This window comes from Salmo salar, chromosome ssa09, assembly GCF_905237065.1.
Source record: "Salmo salar chromosome ssa09, Ssal_v3.1, whole genome shotgun sequence".
NCBI lineage: Eukaryota > Metazoa > Chordata > Actinopteri > Salmoniformes > Salmonidae > Salmo > Salmo salar.
The window spans coordinates 126,017,529-126,035,488 of record NC_059450.1 but is presented as its reverse complement, the minus strand read 5'-3'; the positions used below and the strand labels follow the sequence as shown (position 1 = coordinate 126,035,488).

The 17,960-nt window shown below is 44.2% G+C and overlaps 1 pseudogene; it reads left to right on the top strand.

Moving 5' to 3' along the window:
- The first annotated feature begins 1,347 nt into the window (after positions 1-1,347).
- LOC123724091 (olfactory receptor 49-like) lies at positions 1,348-16,631 on the top strand (annotated as a pseudogene).
- Positions 16,632-17,960: the final 1,329 nt, after the last annotated feature.

Below are 17,960 nucleotides of genomic sequence, written 5' to 3'. Positions count from 1 at the left end.
CCCTCTGAAGGCCTTGGTTCGATCATCACAGTTCAAACTAAGATTTTATGACATTGTGTCATGGTTCCTCTGGATGTTTTGTCTCGTTCCCGTTTTTTCCCGGGGACTTCACTTGATGGTAGCAAAGAAATGTTATCCATGTATACCCAGGGCATGTATATCCTAGTTTCATTACAGACCACTTGTTACTGTTGCCAAGCCCATCAAGTCCCTGATTTGTAAACCCCTGGTCCAGTCACAGCCCTTTGTCTTTTGACAATGTTAGGGACATCCCCCCCATACACAGTGCATACACAGTTCTTTTACCATACACTGTTTTCATCTCACATATTTGACATAGATGATTACATTGATTACATTGTGCATGTTCGTTTATACAGTAATTATTATTCAAGCATGTCCTCACCTGGGATTTGAACTCACAACATTCCGATTATCATGCTATGCCACCTTGTCTATGTCAATGATTGATTTCACTTGTATTCCTACACTTTGCACTTCAAAGTAAATGTTAGGTCTGTTAAAAATACACTCAAGAAAGACTATTATACTTATCGTAGTGATTCAGGAGTACGACTAAAACAGACAACTATACTGAAAAGCCAAACTCAAATAGTTGAAATAAGTAAATTAACTCAATGATGAGAGAATAGTCAGATTAACTGATAACTAAAATAACAGTGCAGATGGCACTATTTTGCTAAGTGCAGAGATGTATTATAGGTAATGAACATGTATGGGACTTCAGAAATTCTACATATTGTGGTGCGGCAAAAAAAACAACAATATACCCCCAAATCCAGAGGTTGTGAGTTCATATCCCAGGTATGAAATAATGACATTTCAGTTCGAAGTGATCATGTCAAATGTGATCATATTGTCGCTGAACAGCGTACCACTTACCTTAAAACCTCCATACCATTTAATTATTTAGTTACCTTGGGACACCTGGGACCATCTTGTGACAAAAACCTCCAGGGGACCATGACACAACATCTTGACCTCTTTAGATGACCATTTTGTGACATTCTGGGGACGTTCAAAAGACTCATGTTTGTTTGCAGGGACGTTCCCTTGAGACCATCCTGCAACGTCCTAATGACTAGTAAAATGAAAGTCTTGAGAACGTCCTAAAAAAAAAAATACGGAGAATGAAAAGCCATCTATATTGGTGAGTACAGCTATGGGAAATGTATCACTGTAACATGAACAGGTCATGGTTATCAATTTAGGTTGTCTGTTCTTTGTGATTTCATTGTTTTAAGTTATATTGAAGTTACAGTACTATAGAGGCTTTGCTCTTCTTCTTCAAACATTGACAGCACATCTTTACCAACTCCCAGGACCATGGAAAACTCTACTCACTACGAGGTCTTCAGGCTTGCTGCATACGGTGATATCGGACGATTGAAGTATTTCTACTTTGCTCTAGTAACTGTAATATATTTTGTCATCATTCTTGCCAATGCCTTGCTTATTGGAGTTATCTGCATTGAAAGAAGCCTTCATGAAACCATGTATCTGTTTCTATGTGCTTTGTTTGTTAATCAGTTGTATGGGAGCACTGCTTTGTTTCCTGCTCTCATGTTTTACTTACTCTCTGACACATGATATTTCCCTTTTTTATTGTTATCTCCAGATTGATGTGTTGTACACATATGGTTTAACAGAATATAGTAATTTAGCAGTTATGTCCTATAACAGGTACATGTCTATTTGTTATCCTCTACAGTATAACAATATTATGACACCTAAAATAATCTGTGGCTTAATTATACTGCCCCAAGTATATTCTTTTTTCATCAACTCCATCATTATCCCCCTGAGTTTGTGACTGCAATTTTGTGGTAACGTTCTAGACAGAGTGTATTGTGACAACTACTCAGTTGTCAAGCTTGCCTGTTCAAATACTATGCTGAATAACATATGGGGTCTCGTTGTCACTGCGCTCTCTTTTTCTTGTACTTTATTTCCTACCATATACTCATATGTAAGAATTCTACAAATATGTTTGAAGTCTTCTAAAGAGACGAAACAGAAAGCATTTAACACCAGTATGTCACGCTTGTCGTCGTAGAGATAAAGAGACCAATGCGCAGCGGGTTTCGTGCTCAACATATTTATTTATAAAATAATGTGAACACCACGGAAGAAAACAATAAACAAACTAGCGACATGAAACAGTGAAAGCAGGCTCAACAAAAAGCAGTGCTCTCAAACAACTACCCACGAAAAACAAAGACAAACACACCCTACTATATAGGACTCCCAATCAAAGGCAACTCAACACACCTGCCTTCAATTGAGAGTCCAACCCCAATCAACTAGACATAGAAACACAGACATAGACCAGTGACAAACCCCATAATACATACATCAACTACCCTCTGCCACGTCCTGACCAAACTACAATAACCAAATATACTCTATACTGGTCAGGACGTGACAGTACCCCCCCCCCAAAGGTGCAGACCCCGGAATGCACCTACACAAAACACAGAAAACCCCCAAAACAACCAGAAAAATCCCCTAAACAAAAAGGGAGGGAAGCGAGGGTGGCTGCCGTCAACGACGGCACAGTGCTACACCCACCCTCCCCAACCCACCTATATGGGAGGCGGCTCAGGTGCGGGACGTGGACTCCGCTCCATCCCTGACGTAGTCCACTTAAGTGGCGCCCCTGACCTCGCCGGGCGGGCGATTCTTGCCGCGACCGGCTGGCGGGTGTCTCTGGCTGCGCCCGGCTGGTGGGTGACCCTTGCTGCGCCCGGCTGGCTGATGACCCTTGCTGCGCCCGGCTGGCGGGCGGCGATGGCTGCGCCCGGCTGGCGGGCCACTCTGGCAGATCCGGCACGGTGGGCCACTCTGGCAGATCCGGCACGGCGGGCCACTCTGGCAGATCCGGCACGGCGGGCCACTCTGGCAGATCCGGCACGGCGGGCCACTCTGGCAGATCCGGCACGGCGGGCCACTCTGGCAGATCCGGCACGGCGGGCCACTCTGGCAGATCCGGCACGGCGGGCCACTCTGGCAGATCCGGCACGGCGGGCCACTCTGGCAGCTCCGGACAGACGGGCCACTCCGGCAGCTCCGGGCAGTGATCAAGACAAAGGAGATGAATGTGGACTACAAGAATAGGAGGACAGAGCATGCCCCCATTCTCATCGACAGGGCTTATCAGTTATGTCCTATGACAGGTACATTTGTATTTGTTATCCTCTACAGTATAACAATATTATGACACCTAAAAGAGTTTGTGGCTTAATTCAGCTGTCCTGGTTGTATTCTTTTTTCCTCAATGCCATCGTTATCTCTCTGAGTTTGCGACTGCAATTTTGTGGTAATGTTCTAGACAGACTGTATTGTGACAACTACTTGATAGTCAAGCTTGCCTGTTCAAATACTATGCTGAATAACATATGGGGTCTTGGTTCCACTGTGCTTTCTTTTTCTTGTTCTATATGTCCTACCATATAAATAAAATTCTACAAATTCGTTTAGTCTTCAAAAGAGACAAAACAGAAAGCATTTAACACCTGTATGCCACATATAGCCTCTTTGCTGAACTTCTCCTCTGGCTGCTTATTTGTGATTCTGCAAGGCAGATATGATACTGCACATCTTCCACCTATACTTCGCACTATTTTATTAGGTTATTTTCTAATATGTCCACCACTTTTCAATACTATTATGTATGCATTAGGATGGCTAAAATCAGGCAGGCTTGTAAAAAGGTATTGAGGCTTTAACCTAAAACATAACCTGATTGTTATTTTTTTGGTAATAATTAATTGTGTGTTGCTGCTTCTTTTTGCTTATTTTGACTGTACAAATACGTTGTATTTTTGGCATAATTATTTAAGAAATCGTATCTTTTATCATTTATTTTTACTGAGAGTGTTGCTATTTTAGGTATCTGATCTTTAATAATTAACCAATTAAATAAGGCGACCCCCAAGCCTCTGTTCTAAAACCTTCCTGGTTTTCTACAGATGTTTGGGTTTGTTAATAAATAGACTGAGTGAATAGAATAAAATGAGTTGCTACTTGCTCGTTTATCAAATCAACTCAAATTTGATTTGTCACATACACGTGTTTAGCAGATGTTATTTTGTGTGTAGTGAAATGCTTGTGCTTCTAGTTCCGACAGTGCAGTAATATCTAACAAGTAACATCTAACAATTTCACAACAAATACCTAATACACACAAATGTAAGTAAAGTATTGGAATTAAGAATATATAAATATATGGACGAGCAATGTCAGAGCGGCATAGACTGAGATACAGTAGATAGTACACAATACAGTATATACATATGAGATGAGTAATGCAAGATATGTAAACATTATTAAAGTGACATTATTAAAGTGACTAATGTTCCATTTAATAAAGTGGCCAATGATTTCAAGTCTGTGTATGTAGGCTGCAGCCTCTCTGTGCTAGTGACGGCTATTTAACTGTCTGATGTCCTTGAGATTGAAAAACAGATTCTGTCTCTCGGTCCCAGCTATGAAGCACCTGTACTGACTTCGCCTTCTTGATGATAGCTGGGTGAACAGGCAGTGGCTTGGGTGGTTGTTCTTCTTGATTATCTTTTTGGCATTCCTGTGACATTGGGTGCTGTAGATGTCCTGGAGGGCAGGCAGTTTGCCCCTGGTTGTACGTTGAGCAGACCGCACCACCCTCTGGAGAGCCCTGCGGTTGTGGGCGGTGCAGTTGCCGATCCAGGCGGTGATGCAGCCCAACAAGATGCTCTTAATTGTGCATCTATAAAAGTTTGTGAGGGTTTTAGGTGACAGTCCAAATTTCTTCAGCCTTCTTCGCCAAACTGTGTGTGGGTGGACCATTTCAGTTTGTCGGTGGAACTTAAAACGTTCCACCTTCTCCACTGGTGTCCCGTCGATGTGGATCGGGGGGTGCTCCCTCTGCTGTTTCCTGAAGTCCACGACCATCTCCTTTGTTTTGTTGATGTTGAGTGAGAGGTTATTTTCCTGACACTACACTCCCAGAGGCCTCACCTCCTCGCTGTAGGCTGTCTCATCGTTGTTGGTAATCAAGCCTACTACTGTTGTGTCGTCTGCAAACTTGATTGAGTTAGAGGCATGCACCCTTGTGGGGCCCCAGTGTTGAGGATCAGCAAAGTGGAGGTGTTGTTTCCTTTCTTCACCACCTGGGGGCGGTCCGTCAGGAAGTCGAGGACCCAATTGCACAGGGCAGGGTTCAGACCCAGGGCTGATTAGCTTGGAGTGTACTATGGTGTTGAATGCTGAGCTATAGTCAATGAACAGCATTCTTACATATGTAGGTATTCCTCTTGTCCAGATGGGATAGGGCAGTATGCAGGGGTGGTAAGCAAATTGGAGTGGGTCTAGGCTGACAGGTAAGGTGGAGGTGATATGATCCTTGACTAGTCTCTCAAAGCACTTCATGATGACAGAAGTGAGTGATACGGGGCGATAATCATTTAGTTCAGTTACCTTTACATTTTTAGGAACAGGGACAATGGTGGCCATCTTGAAGCATGTGGGGAGAGCAGACTGCGATAGGGAGAGAGCACCCTTAAACAGTTTTCACATTTTGCTGCCCTTAAATTTCAATCGGAAAAAAAAGGTTTCAATTGAGATTTTTGCACACTTATCTACACAACCTAATCCACATTTTCAAAGTGAAAAAAATGATACTTTTTCTGAAATTAATAAAAAACAGAAAACAAAGAAGTCTTGATTGCAAAGGTCTTCACACCTCTTGTAAGTTCAGGAGCAAATACTAAGTTTGAGTCAGCCTTATTTCCATTATGATCACTTTAGTGCATGGAGCAAAAACATGATATAGATACAGATATATTACATAGATACACATTACATACACTACCAGTCAAAGGTTTGGACACACCTACTCATTCAAGGGTTTTTCTTTATTTTCACTATTTTCTACATTGTAGAATAATAGTGAAGACAACAACACTTTGAAATAACACATATGGAATAATGTAGTAACCAAAAAAGTGTTAACTTCTTTGGGATAGGGGGCAGTATTTTCACGGCCGGATAAAAAACGTACCCAATTTAATCTGGTTACTACTCCTGCCCAGAAACTAGAATATGCATATAATTAGTAGATTTGGATAGAAAACACTAACGTTTCTAAAACTGTTTGAATGGTGTCTGTAAGTATAACAGAACTCATATGGCAGGCCAAAACCTGAGAAGATTCCATACAGGAAGTGACCTGTCTGACAATTTGTTCTCCTTCTGTTGCATCTCTATCGAAAATACAGCATCTGTGCTGTAACGTGACATTTTCTAAGGCTTCCATTGACCCTCTAAAGCCACCAGAAAGTGGAATGGGGTGTCTCCTGTCTCTGGGCAAAGAACAGCAGCAGAATTTGTAAGTGGTCAGCCTGGGGACAGTGAGACTGAGATGCGCATTCACGAGACTACTACATTTTTTTCTTTCAGCCTTTGAATGAATACAACGTTGCCCGGTTGGAATATTATCGCTATTTTACGAGAAAAATAGCATAAAAATTTATTTTAAACAGCGTTTGACATGCTTCTAAGTACGGTAATGGAATATTTTGAATTTTTTTGTCACGCGTCACCCTTCGGATACTGACCTGAACGCACGAACAAAACGGAGCTATTTGAATATAACTATGGATTATTTGGAACCAAAACAACATTTGTTGTTGAAGTAGAAGTCCTGGGAGTGCATTCTGACGAAGAACAGCAAAGGTAATCCAATTTTTCTAATAGTAATTCTGAGTTTAGTGAGCCCCAATCTTGGTGTGTGTCAAAATAGCTAGCCGTGATGGCCGAGCTATCTACTCAGAATATTGCAAAATGGGCTTTCGCCGAAAGCTATTTTAAAATCTGACACCGCGATTGCATAAAGGAGTTCTATATCTATAATTCTTAAAATAATTGTTATGTATTTTGTGACTGTTTATCATGAGTAATTTAATAAATTCACCGGAAGTTTTGCGGTGGGTATGCTAGTTCTGAACATCACATGCTAAGGTAAAAAGCTGTTTTTTGATATAACTATGAACTTGATTGAACAAAACATGCATGTATTGTATAACACAATGTCCTAGGAGTGTCATCTGATGAAGATCATCAAAGGTTAGTGCTGCATTTAGCTGTGGTTTTGGATTTTGTGACATATATGCTTGCTTTGAAAATGGCTGTGTGATTATTTTTGGCAGGGTACTCTCCTAACAATCTAATGTTTTGCTTTCGCTGTAAAGCCTTTTTGAAATCGGACAATGTGGTTAGAGTAATGAGAGTCTTATCTTTAAAATGGTGTAAAATAGTTGATTGTTTGAGAAAATTGAATTGTGGTATTTTAGTTGGTTTTGTATTTCGTGCCGTGCGATGCCATTGTCTGTTGGCTAGGGGTTCCGCAGGCGGAATGGGATTCCGCTAGCGGAACGTCTGTCCTCAACAGGTTAAACAAATGAAAATGTATTTTATATTTGAGATTCTTCAAAGTAGCCACCCTTTGCCTTGATGACAGCTTTGCACACACTTCGCATTCTCTCAACCAGCTTCATGAGTTAGTCACCTTTTCCATGATGCAGGGAAAGTTGGTTATCTGAAAGCCATTTACTGATATTGGATAACTCTGCACTAAGGATCTCTTCCACTGAGGCTTTGTTCTTATGGGACACCAGTAGAGCAGAATCATCAGCATACAAAAACTATTTACATTTGTTGAATGAGGTCCTTATGCTTGCAAAAATAGTGGTTCTCATGATTTAAAAATAACTCCCCGTATCTGTCAGATCCCTCAGTTGGATAGTACATTTCAAACAATGATTAAACCTCAGAACCAGCAATGAACCAGCTTTATGAGCATGTCTGGGACACAATTTTAGATAGACATAAACTGAACAAAAATATAAACGCAACATGCAATAATTTTAAAGATTTTACTGAGTTACAGTTCATGTAAGCTTACAGTTCAGTCAATTGAAGTTCAGTCAATTGAAATAAATTCATTTGATCCTCATCTATGGATTTCACATGACTGGGAATACAGATATGCATCTGTTAGTCAAAGATACCTTAAGAAAGGGTAGGGGCATGAATCAGAATGCCAGTCAGTATCTGGTGTGACCACCATTTGCATCATGCAGTGTGACACATCTCCTTTGTATAGAGTTGATCAGGCTGTGGAATGCTGTCCCACTCATCTTCAATGGCTGTGTGAATTTGCTGGATATTGGCATGAACTGGAACATGCTGTCATACATGTCGATCAAGAGCACCCCAAGCATGCTCAATGGCTGACATGTCTGGTGAGTATGCATGCCATGGAAGAACTGGGACATTTTCAGCACCCAGGACTTGTACAGTGCATTTAGAAAGTACTCAGACATCTTGACCTTTTCCACATTTTGTTACATTACAGCCTTATGCATGGGGCCATGCATTATCATGCTGAAACAGGTGATGTCGGCGGATGAATGGCACAACAATGGGCTTCAGGATTTTGTCACGGTATCTCTATGCATTCAAATTGCCATCGATAAAATGCAGTTGTGTACATTGTCCATAGCTTATGCCTGCCCATACGCACTGCACAACACGTCACTTCCTGTTGAACATGGAATGAGGGAGAGCTCAGTTTGTTGTTTTGGAAAGTTTTGAAAGTCTATTGAAAAAGTTTAGTTACTAGATAGTTACCATTTGAGTTTGGATCCTACGACGCGGTTGGCATCAGTTGCTGGGACCTCTACTATCTGTCTTGGTGTAGCAGCTAGCCTATCTGCTATCTAGCTGCCTATCAAGCTAGAGTGGTTTTGTTGAGGGCTTGAACACAGCCCGCGACGCAGTTAGATATTGTGGCAGGGACCGCAGATTGTCCCTGGCTTGTGGCTGTCTAGATCCCTGTGTTTGTTATTGTTGTTTCCAATCTTTCCTACATAAGGGACGCCGTTGGCATTACCCATATGGTTGATGAGGATCTCCATATTGCAAATGTATGGCCCCTTACTAGACGTCCGCGAGTGTTATTAAAATAGGCCGACGGCCTCAAGTCGTGCCCCAAGGCCAGATCTTCCGGGAAGTCATCAAATAAAGTCTTTCTGACATTTGGTTTCTGTTTTATAAAATGTGACATTTCTGGAAAATTATTACAAATGGACAAAACATCACCAAACAGACATGGCCGTCTCTCCTAAACGGAAAATACTTCGAAGGCGAAACTTGGTGAGCACAGGTTTGGCCAAATGGGCTTTTAGACCCACAAACAAGATGGCGTCGAGGCCTCAAGGCGTTTTGAGTTAACCTGTTAGGGCTAGGGGGCAGTATTGACACGGCTGGATAAAAAACGTACCCGATTTAATCTGGTTACTACTCCTGCCCAGTAACTAGAATATGCATATAATTATTGGCTTTGGATAGAAAACACTCCAAAGTTTCTAAAACTGTTTGAATGGTGTCTGTGAGTATAACAGAACTCAAATGGAAGGTCAAAACCTGAGAGATTCCTTTACAGGAAGTGGCCTGTCTGACCATTTATTGTCTTTCTTTGACATCTCATTGAATTACAAAGGATCTCTGCGGTAACGTGACACTTCCCACGGCTCCAATAGGCTCTCAGAGCCCGGGAAAAACCTGAATGTCGTCATTCCAGCCCCAGGCTGAAACACATTATCGCCTTTCTCAAGTGGCCGATCATGGGACTGTGGGCTTAGGCGCGTGCACTGGCCGCCCCCGTCTTTGTGTTTTTTCCTCTGTTTACCGAAAAGGAGATTCCCGGTCGGAATATTATCGCTTTTTTACGAGATAAATTGCATAAAAATTGATTTTAAACAGCGGTTGACATGCTTCGAAGTACGGTAATGGAATATTTAGAATTTTTTTGTCACGAATTGCGCCATGCGCACGACCCTGATTTACCATTTCGGATAGTTTCTGGACGCATTCGAACAAAACGCCGCTATTTGGATATAACGATGGATTATTTGGGACCAAACCAACATTTGTTATTGAAGTAGAAGTCCTGGGAGTGCATTCTGACGAAGACAACAAAGGTAATAACATTTCTGTTATAGTAAATCTGATTTTGGTGAAGGCTAAACTTGCCGGGTGTCTAAATAGCTAGCCCGTGATGGCTGGGCTATGTACTTAGAATATTGCAAAATGTGCTTTCACCAAAAAGCTATTTTAAAATCGGACATATCGAGTGCATAGAGGAGTTCTGTATCTATAATTCTTAAAATAATTGTTATGCTTTTTGTGAACGTTTATCGTGAGTAATTTAGTAAATTGTTAGTAAATTCCCCAGAAGTTTGCGGGGGGTATGCTAGTTCTGAACGTCACATTCTAATGTAAAAAGCTGTTTTTTGATATAAATATGAACTTGATTGAACAAAACATGCATGTATTGTATAACATAATGTCCTAGGGTTGTCATCTGATGAAGATCATCAAAGGTTAGTGCTGCATTTAGCTGTCTTCTGGGTTTTTGTGACATTATATGCTAGCTTGAAAAATGGGTGTCTGATTATTTCTGGCTGGGTACTCTGCTGACATAATCTAATGTTTTGCTTTCGTTGTAAAGCCTTTTTGAAATCGGACAGTGTGGTTAGATTAACGAGAGTCTTGTCTTTAAATAGCTGTAAAATAGTCATATGTTTGAGAAATTGAAGTAATAGGATTTTTAAGGTATTTGAAAATCGCGCCACTGGATTACACTGGCTGTTACGTAGGTGGGACGATTACGTCCCGCCTAGCCCATAGAGTTTAAGGCCCATTTTCTGGGATTAAAGGTCAAAAACGGTAATATAGCGCTAATTTGTCCACTTCACGTCAAAGTACATAAACCTACGGTGTAAGGAAAAAAAGAACCAGCCATTTATCTATCGTACTTTAAGAGAAATATTTCACTGTCTTATTGGTGATGAAAAAAACCCCACATTTCTTTAACCAAAAATTTTATAGATCCAGTTGTGGCGTGTTCAGACGAATCCGTTAATGCAACCGCTGTGTCAGATTTAAAAAAAGCTTTACAGCGAAAGCACACCATGCGATAATCTGAGTACAGCTCTCAGCCACCAAAACAAGCCATACAGATACCTGCCATGTTGTGGAGTCAACAAAAGTCAGAAATAGCGTTATAAATATTCACTTACCTTTGAGGATCTTCATTGGAATGCACTCCCAGGAATCCCAGTTCCACAATAAATGTTTGTTTTGTCCAAATACCTCCTTTTTCTTTGCACGTTTAGTTCACTAATCCAAATGCACAAAGCGCAGGCACTAAGTCCAGACAAAAAGTCAAAAATGTTCCATTAAAGTTCATAGAAACATGTCAAACGATGTATATAATCAATCTTTAGGATGTTTTATCATAAATCTTCAATAATTTTCCAACCGGACAATTCCGTTCTCATTAGAAAGGAAAGGGAACAGAGCTCGCGCTCACGGCCGCGCGCGATAAACAACTAAAGGAACGATTTGTCTAGTGCAGTGTTAGCTAGCTAGCTACTTAGTTGTCTTTGTCATAGCTTGATAATTGTGTAGTCTAGTAATTACCGAGGTAAGCTAGCCAGCTATTTCCGTCCCCCGCGACGCCATTTTTCCTAACCCAGCCAACTATTACCGACGAGCAGCATTGTAGAAACGAAATACATTACAAGGAACGTCTTGATTAGTGTTATGTTAGCTAGCTAGCTACAAAGTTGCTTTGTATCATGACAAGGTGTAGTACTGAAACTATCGAGGATACCTAGCCAGCTACACGTTCAAAGTCAACAACGCAGCCACTGCTAGCTAGCCTACTCCACCAGCCAGCAGTACTGTATCATTTTAGTCAATAAGATTTTTGCAACGTAAGCTTAACTTTCTGAACATTCGAGACGTGTAGTCCACTTGTCATTCCAATCTCCTTTGCATTAGCGTAGCCTCTTCTGTAGCTTGTCTACTATGTGTCTGTCTATCCCTGTTCTCTCCCCTCTGCACAGGCCATACAAACGCTCCACACCGCGTGGCCGCTGCCACTCTAACCTGGTGGTCCCAGCGCGCACGACCCACGTGGAGTTCCAGGTCTCCGGCAGCCTCTGGAACTGCCGGTCTGCGGCCAACAAGGCTGAGTTCATCTCAGCCTATGCTACCCTCCAGTCCCTAGACTTCCTGGCGCTGACAGAAACATGGATTACCACAAATAACACTGCTACTCCTACTGCTCTCTCCTCGTCTGACTACGTGTTCTCGCATACCCCTAGAGCATCGAGCCAGCGGGGTGGTGGCACTGGAATCCTCATCTCTCCCAAGTGGACATTCTCTCTTTCTCCCCTGACCCATCTGTCTATCTCCTCATTTGAATTCCATGCTGTCACAGTTACCAGCCCTTTCAAGCTTAACATCCTTATCATTTATCGCCCTCCAGGTTCCCTTGGAGAGTTCATCAATGAGCTTGACGCCTTGATAAGTTCCTTTCCTGAGGATGACTCACCTCTCACAGTTCTGGGTGACTTTAACCTCCCCACGTCTACCTTTGACTCATTCCTCTCTGCCTCCTTCTTTCCACTCCTCTCCTCTTTCGACCTCACCCTCTCACCTTCCCCCCCTACTCACAAGGCTTGACCTCATCTTTACTAGATGCTGTTCTTCCACTAATCTCATTGCAACTCCCCTCCAAGTCTCCGACCACTACCTTGTATCCTTTTCCCTCTCGCTCTCATCCAACACTTCTCACTCTGCCACCAACTCGGATGGTATTGCGCCGTCCCAACCTTCGCTCTCTCTCTCCCGCTACTCTCTCAAATCAAATCAAATTTATTTTTATATAGCCCTTCGTACATCAGCTGATATTCTCAAAGTGCTGTACAGAAACCCAGCCTAAAACCCCAAACAGCAAGCAAAGCATGTGAAAGAAGCACGGTGGCTAGGAAAAACTCCCTAGGAAAAACTCCCTAGAAAGGCCAAAAACCTAGGAAGAAACCTAGAGAGGAACCAGGCTATGAGGGGTGGCCAGTCCTCTTCTGGCTGTGCAGGGTGGATATTAAAACAGAACATGGTCAAAATGTTAAAATGTTAAAATGTTCATAAATGACCAGCATGGTCAAATAATAATAATCATAGTAGTTGTCGAGGGTGCAACAAGCACGTCCGGTGAACAGGTCAGGGTTCCATAGCCGCAGGCAGAACAGTTGAAACTGGAGCAGCAGCACGGCCAGGTGGACTGGGGACAGCAAGGAGTCATCATACCAGGTAGTCCTGAGGCATGGTCCTCCTCTTCCATCCTATCATCTCTTCCCTCTGCTCAAACCTTCTCCAACCTATCTCCTGATTCTGCCTCCTCAACCCTCCTCTCCTCCCTCTCTGCATCCTTTCATTTCCTCTGTCCCCTATCCTCCAGGCCGGCTCGGTCCTCCCCTCCTGCTCCGTGGCTCGACGACTCACTGCGAGCTCACAGAACAGGGCTCCGGGCAGCCGAGCGGAAATGGAGGAAAACTCGCCTCCCCTGCGGACCTGGCATCCTTTCACTCCCTCCTCTCTACATTTTCCTCTTCTGTCTCTGCTGCTAAAGCCACTTTCTACCACTCTAAACTCCAAGCATCTGCCTCTAACCCTAGGAAGCTCTTTGCTACCTTCTCCTCCCTCCTGAATCCTCCCCCCCTCCTCCCTCTCTGCTGATGACTTCGTCAACCATTTTGAAAAGAAGGTTGACGACATCCGATCCTCGTTTGCTAAGTCAAACAACACCGCTGGTCCTGCTCACACTGCCCTACCCTGTGCTTTGACCTCTTTCTCCCCTCTCTCTCCAGATGAAATCTCGCGTCTTGTGACGGCCGGCCGCCCAACAACCTGCCCACTTGACCCTATCCCCTCCTCTCTTCTCCAGACCATTTCCGGAGACCTTCTCCCCTACCTCACCTCGCTCATCAACTCATCGTTGACCGCTGGCTACGTCCCTTCCGTCTTCAAGAGAGCGAGAGTTGCACCCCTTCTGAAAAAACCTACACTCGATCACTCCGATGTCAACAACTACAGACCAGTATCCCTTCTCTCCTTTCTCTCCAAAACTCTTGAACGTGCCGTCCTTGGCCAGCTCTCTTGCTATCTCTCTCAGAATGACCTTCTTGATCCTAATCAGTCAGGTTTCAAGACTGGGCATTCAACTGAGACTGCTCTTCTCTGTGTCACGGAGGCTCTCCGCACTGCTAAAGCTAACTCTCTCTCCTCTGCTCTCATCCTTCTAGACCTATCTGCTGCCTTTGATACCGTGAACCATCAGATCCTCCTCTCCACCCTCTCCGAGCTGGGCATCTCCGGCGCGGCCCACGCTTGGATTGCGTCCTACCTGACAGGTCGCTCCTATCAGGTGGCGTGGCGAGAATCTGTCTCCGCACCACGTGCTCTCACCACTGGTGTCCCCCAGGGCTCTGTTCTAGGCCCACTCCTATTCTCGCTATACACCAAGTCACTTGGCTCTGTCATATCCTCACATGGTCTCTCATATCATTGCTATGCAGATGACACACAATTAATCTTCTCCTTTCCCCCTTCTGACAACCAGGTGGCGAATCGCATCTCTGCATGTCTGGCAGACATATCAGTGTGGATGACGGATCACCACCTCAAGCTGAACCTCGGCAAGACGGAGCTGCTCTTCCTCCCGGGGAAGGACTGCCCGTTCCATGATCTCGCCATCACGGTTGACAACTCCCTTGTGTCCTCCTCCCAGAGTGCTAAGAGCCTCGGCGTGACCCTGGACAACACCCTGTCGTTCTCCACTAACATCAAGGCGATGACCCGATCCTGTAGGTTCATGCTCTACAACATTCGCAGAGTACGACCCTGCCTCACACAGGAAGCGGCGCAGGTCCTAATCCAGGTACTTGTCATCTCCCGTCTAGATTACTGCAACTCGTTGTTGGCTGGGCTCCCTGCCTGTGCCATTAAACCCCTACAACTCATCCAGAACGCCGCAGCCCGTCTGGTGTTCAACCTTCCCAAGTTCTCTCACGTCACCCCGCTCCTCCGCTCTGTCCACTGGCTTCCAGTCGAAGCTCGCATCCGCTACAAGACCATGGTGCTTGCCTACGGAGCTGTGAGGGGAACGGCACCTCCGTACCTTCAGGCTCTGATCAGGCCCTACACCCAAACAAGGGCACTGCGTTCATCCACCTCTGGCCTGCTCGCCTCCCTACCTCTGAGGAAGCACAGTTCCCGCTCAGCCCAGTCAAAAGTGTTCGCTGCTCTGGCACCCCAATGGTGGAACAAGCTCCCTCACGACGCCAGGACAGCGGAGTCAATCACCACCTTCCGGAGACACCTGAAACCCCACCTCTTTAAGGAATACCTGGGATAGGATAAAGTAATCCTTCTAACCCCCCCGTAAAATATTTAGATGCACTATTGTAAAGTGGTTGTTCCACTGGATATTATAAGGTGAATGCACCAATTTGTAAGTCGCTCTGGATAAGAGCGTCTGCTAAATGACTTAAATGAAAATGTTAAATGGAAAGGCTTTCAGCTGAGCCACTTACTGTGAGTGGTCTTATTCTCTCCCCTTTCACAATAGAAGCCTGAAACAACTTTCTAAAGACTATTGACATCTAGTGGAAGCCTTAGGAAGTGCAATCTGACCCCATTTACACTGGATATTGGATAGGCAATCACTTGAAAATCTACAAACCTCAGATTTCCCACTTCCTGGTTGGATTTTTCTCAGGTTTTCGCCTGCCATATGAGTTCTGTTATACTCACAGGCATCATTCAAACAGAAATAGAAACGTCAGAGTGTTTTCTATCCAAATCTACTAATTATATGCATATCCTAGCTGGGCCTAAGTAACAGGCAATTTACTCCGGGCACGCTTTCATCCAAACTTCCCAATGTTGCCCCCTATCCCAATGAAGTTAAACGGCATGATCATTACACAGATGCACCTTGTGATGGGGACAATAAAGGCCACTCTAAAATGTGATGTTTTGTCACACAACACCATGCCACAGATGTCTAAAGCTGAGGGAGTATGCAGTTTACGTGCTGACTGCAGGAATGTCCACCAGGGATTTTGTGTTCATTTATATGCATATCCTAGCTTCTGGGCCCGAGTAGCAGGCAGTTTACTCTGGGCGTGCTTTTCATCCGGACGTGAAAATACTGTCCCCTAGCCCAAAGAGGTTTTAACATAATAGTTCTCTTAATGTAAATAAAGGAACTTTCCAGATTAACCTTTTCTGAACTAGGGAAAGAGCGTAGACTGCCTCAGTTCCCAGACTTAACCCTGGGGTTTGTTCTGCCCCAATGTCAGAGGTTAATCTCTAAACTAAATGTTTAACCTTTCAGGGGGTCGTCTTTCTCTTGCAGAGTAATGACGACATACAGGTGAGTCTACATTCACATTGTCTCTGAGTCTGATGGTGTATTCCCAGACTGAGGTGCAACAGCACCGAGAGTAGGCACTCTGACTGGTTCAGTTGAGTCTGGAGTCTTTTCCAAATGTGTAGGTTGCTGCAGTGGATGATCAGGTGATGGCTCGTAATCATGGTAGGTCTCCAGTAGCTGATCTGGGTTTGTCACTTGACATGAGTCATCTTGGAGGTTGGTTCCTGGCAACAATTGATCCACTTGTCTCCTCTCCGGTGTGTGAACTGTGTAGGACTAAGGGCCTGTTTGTGCGACCACTGTTACTGGTATCCACTTTGGACCTTTGCAGTAGTTCCGAATAAGAACTCTCTCAGAAGCTTCTGTCTTTTGATTTGCCCCGTCTCTCCACCTGGGCTCTCTGTTGTGTCTGTACAACCTGTTTAGTCTTTGGAGGTCTCAAGAGATCGAGTCGCGTCAAAGCTTTCTTTTCATCATGGCTGATGCGGGTGCCACTTTGGTTGTGGCATGGGGGGTTGGGTTCTGTAGGTCCCTTGTGATGATTATAAAGCTTGCGTCATCTTTCATCAAGGCTGTTTGTTGCCGGGTGATACGGTGCTGACCCGATCTGAATTCAATTTGCTTCAACTCTTCAAACACCAGTTGGGGGCCATTATCGCTAACAAGTTGCGTTTGCAATCCGAAACGACTGAAGATTGAACGTGGCTCTTCGATGGTTCTCTCCACTGAGGTGCTCTTCATCACTGTGACCTCAGGCCATTTGCCGTGTGTGTCAACTACGACTAAGAACATACGATCCTCCAGTGGGCCAGCATAGTCTTTGTGGACTCGCTGCCAAGGCTTCTCTCGGAGGTCCTATGGGTGTAGTGGCACTAGCTGAGGCATGTTACTCATCTTTTGACATGCAGAACATGACTTGGCCTGGTCTTCAATAGCTGTATCCAAACCTGGCCACCAAAAAGTAGCTGTGTGCAATCTCCTTCATTTGTACCATACCACAGTGCACCTGCCTTCTCAGTGGTGGCGTTATGATGACTCGAAAGCCCCATAGTAAGCATCCAGAATGAACTGTTAACTCGTTTCTCCTCGCCAGGTAAGGCTGTCCGACAGCTCTCCTCCTTTCCCACAAGTGACAATGTCCACTGGATCAGTGTGGGTGAACTTTTTCACTTGGCCTGACGTAACTGGGGCGTTGTTAACTTTGTTGAAGTAGAAGATTTCAGCCTGGGAGCACTCAGTGTGTACGACAGGTAAGGGAAGCCTTGAGAGGCCGTCTGCTATGCAGTGCTGCTCAGACCTTCTGTACTTGATGTCGTACTAGTTAGCAGATAACAGTAAGGCACATCGCTGCATGACGGAACGTCGGTGTGGGGACAAAAGATGGAGGAGAGGGGTCCATAGTCCGTCAGCAGTATGAATCGTTATCCAAACAGAAACTGATGGAATTTCTTAACTCCGAACACGATGGCGAGTGCTTCACGCACGATCTGTGCATAATTGCGGCTTTACTTAAGGTCCGTGATGCGAAAGCAATTTGCCTTTCTTCACCTGATGGCATGATGTGTGAGCACCAGCACCAGCACCATAAGGCAATGCGTGACATTCCAAC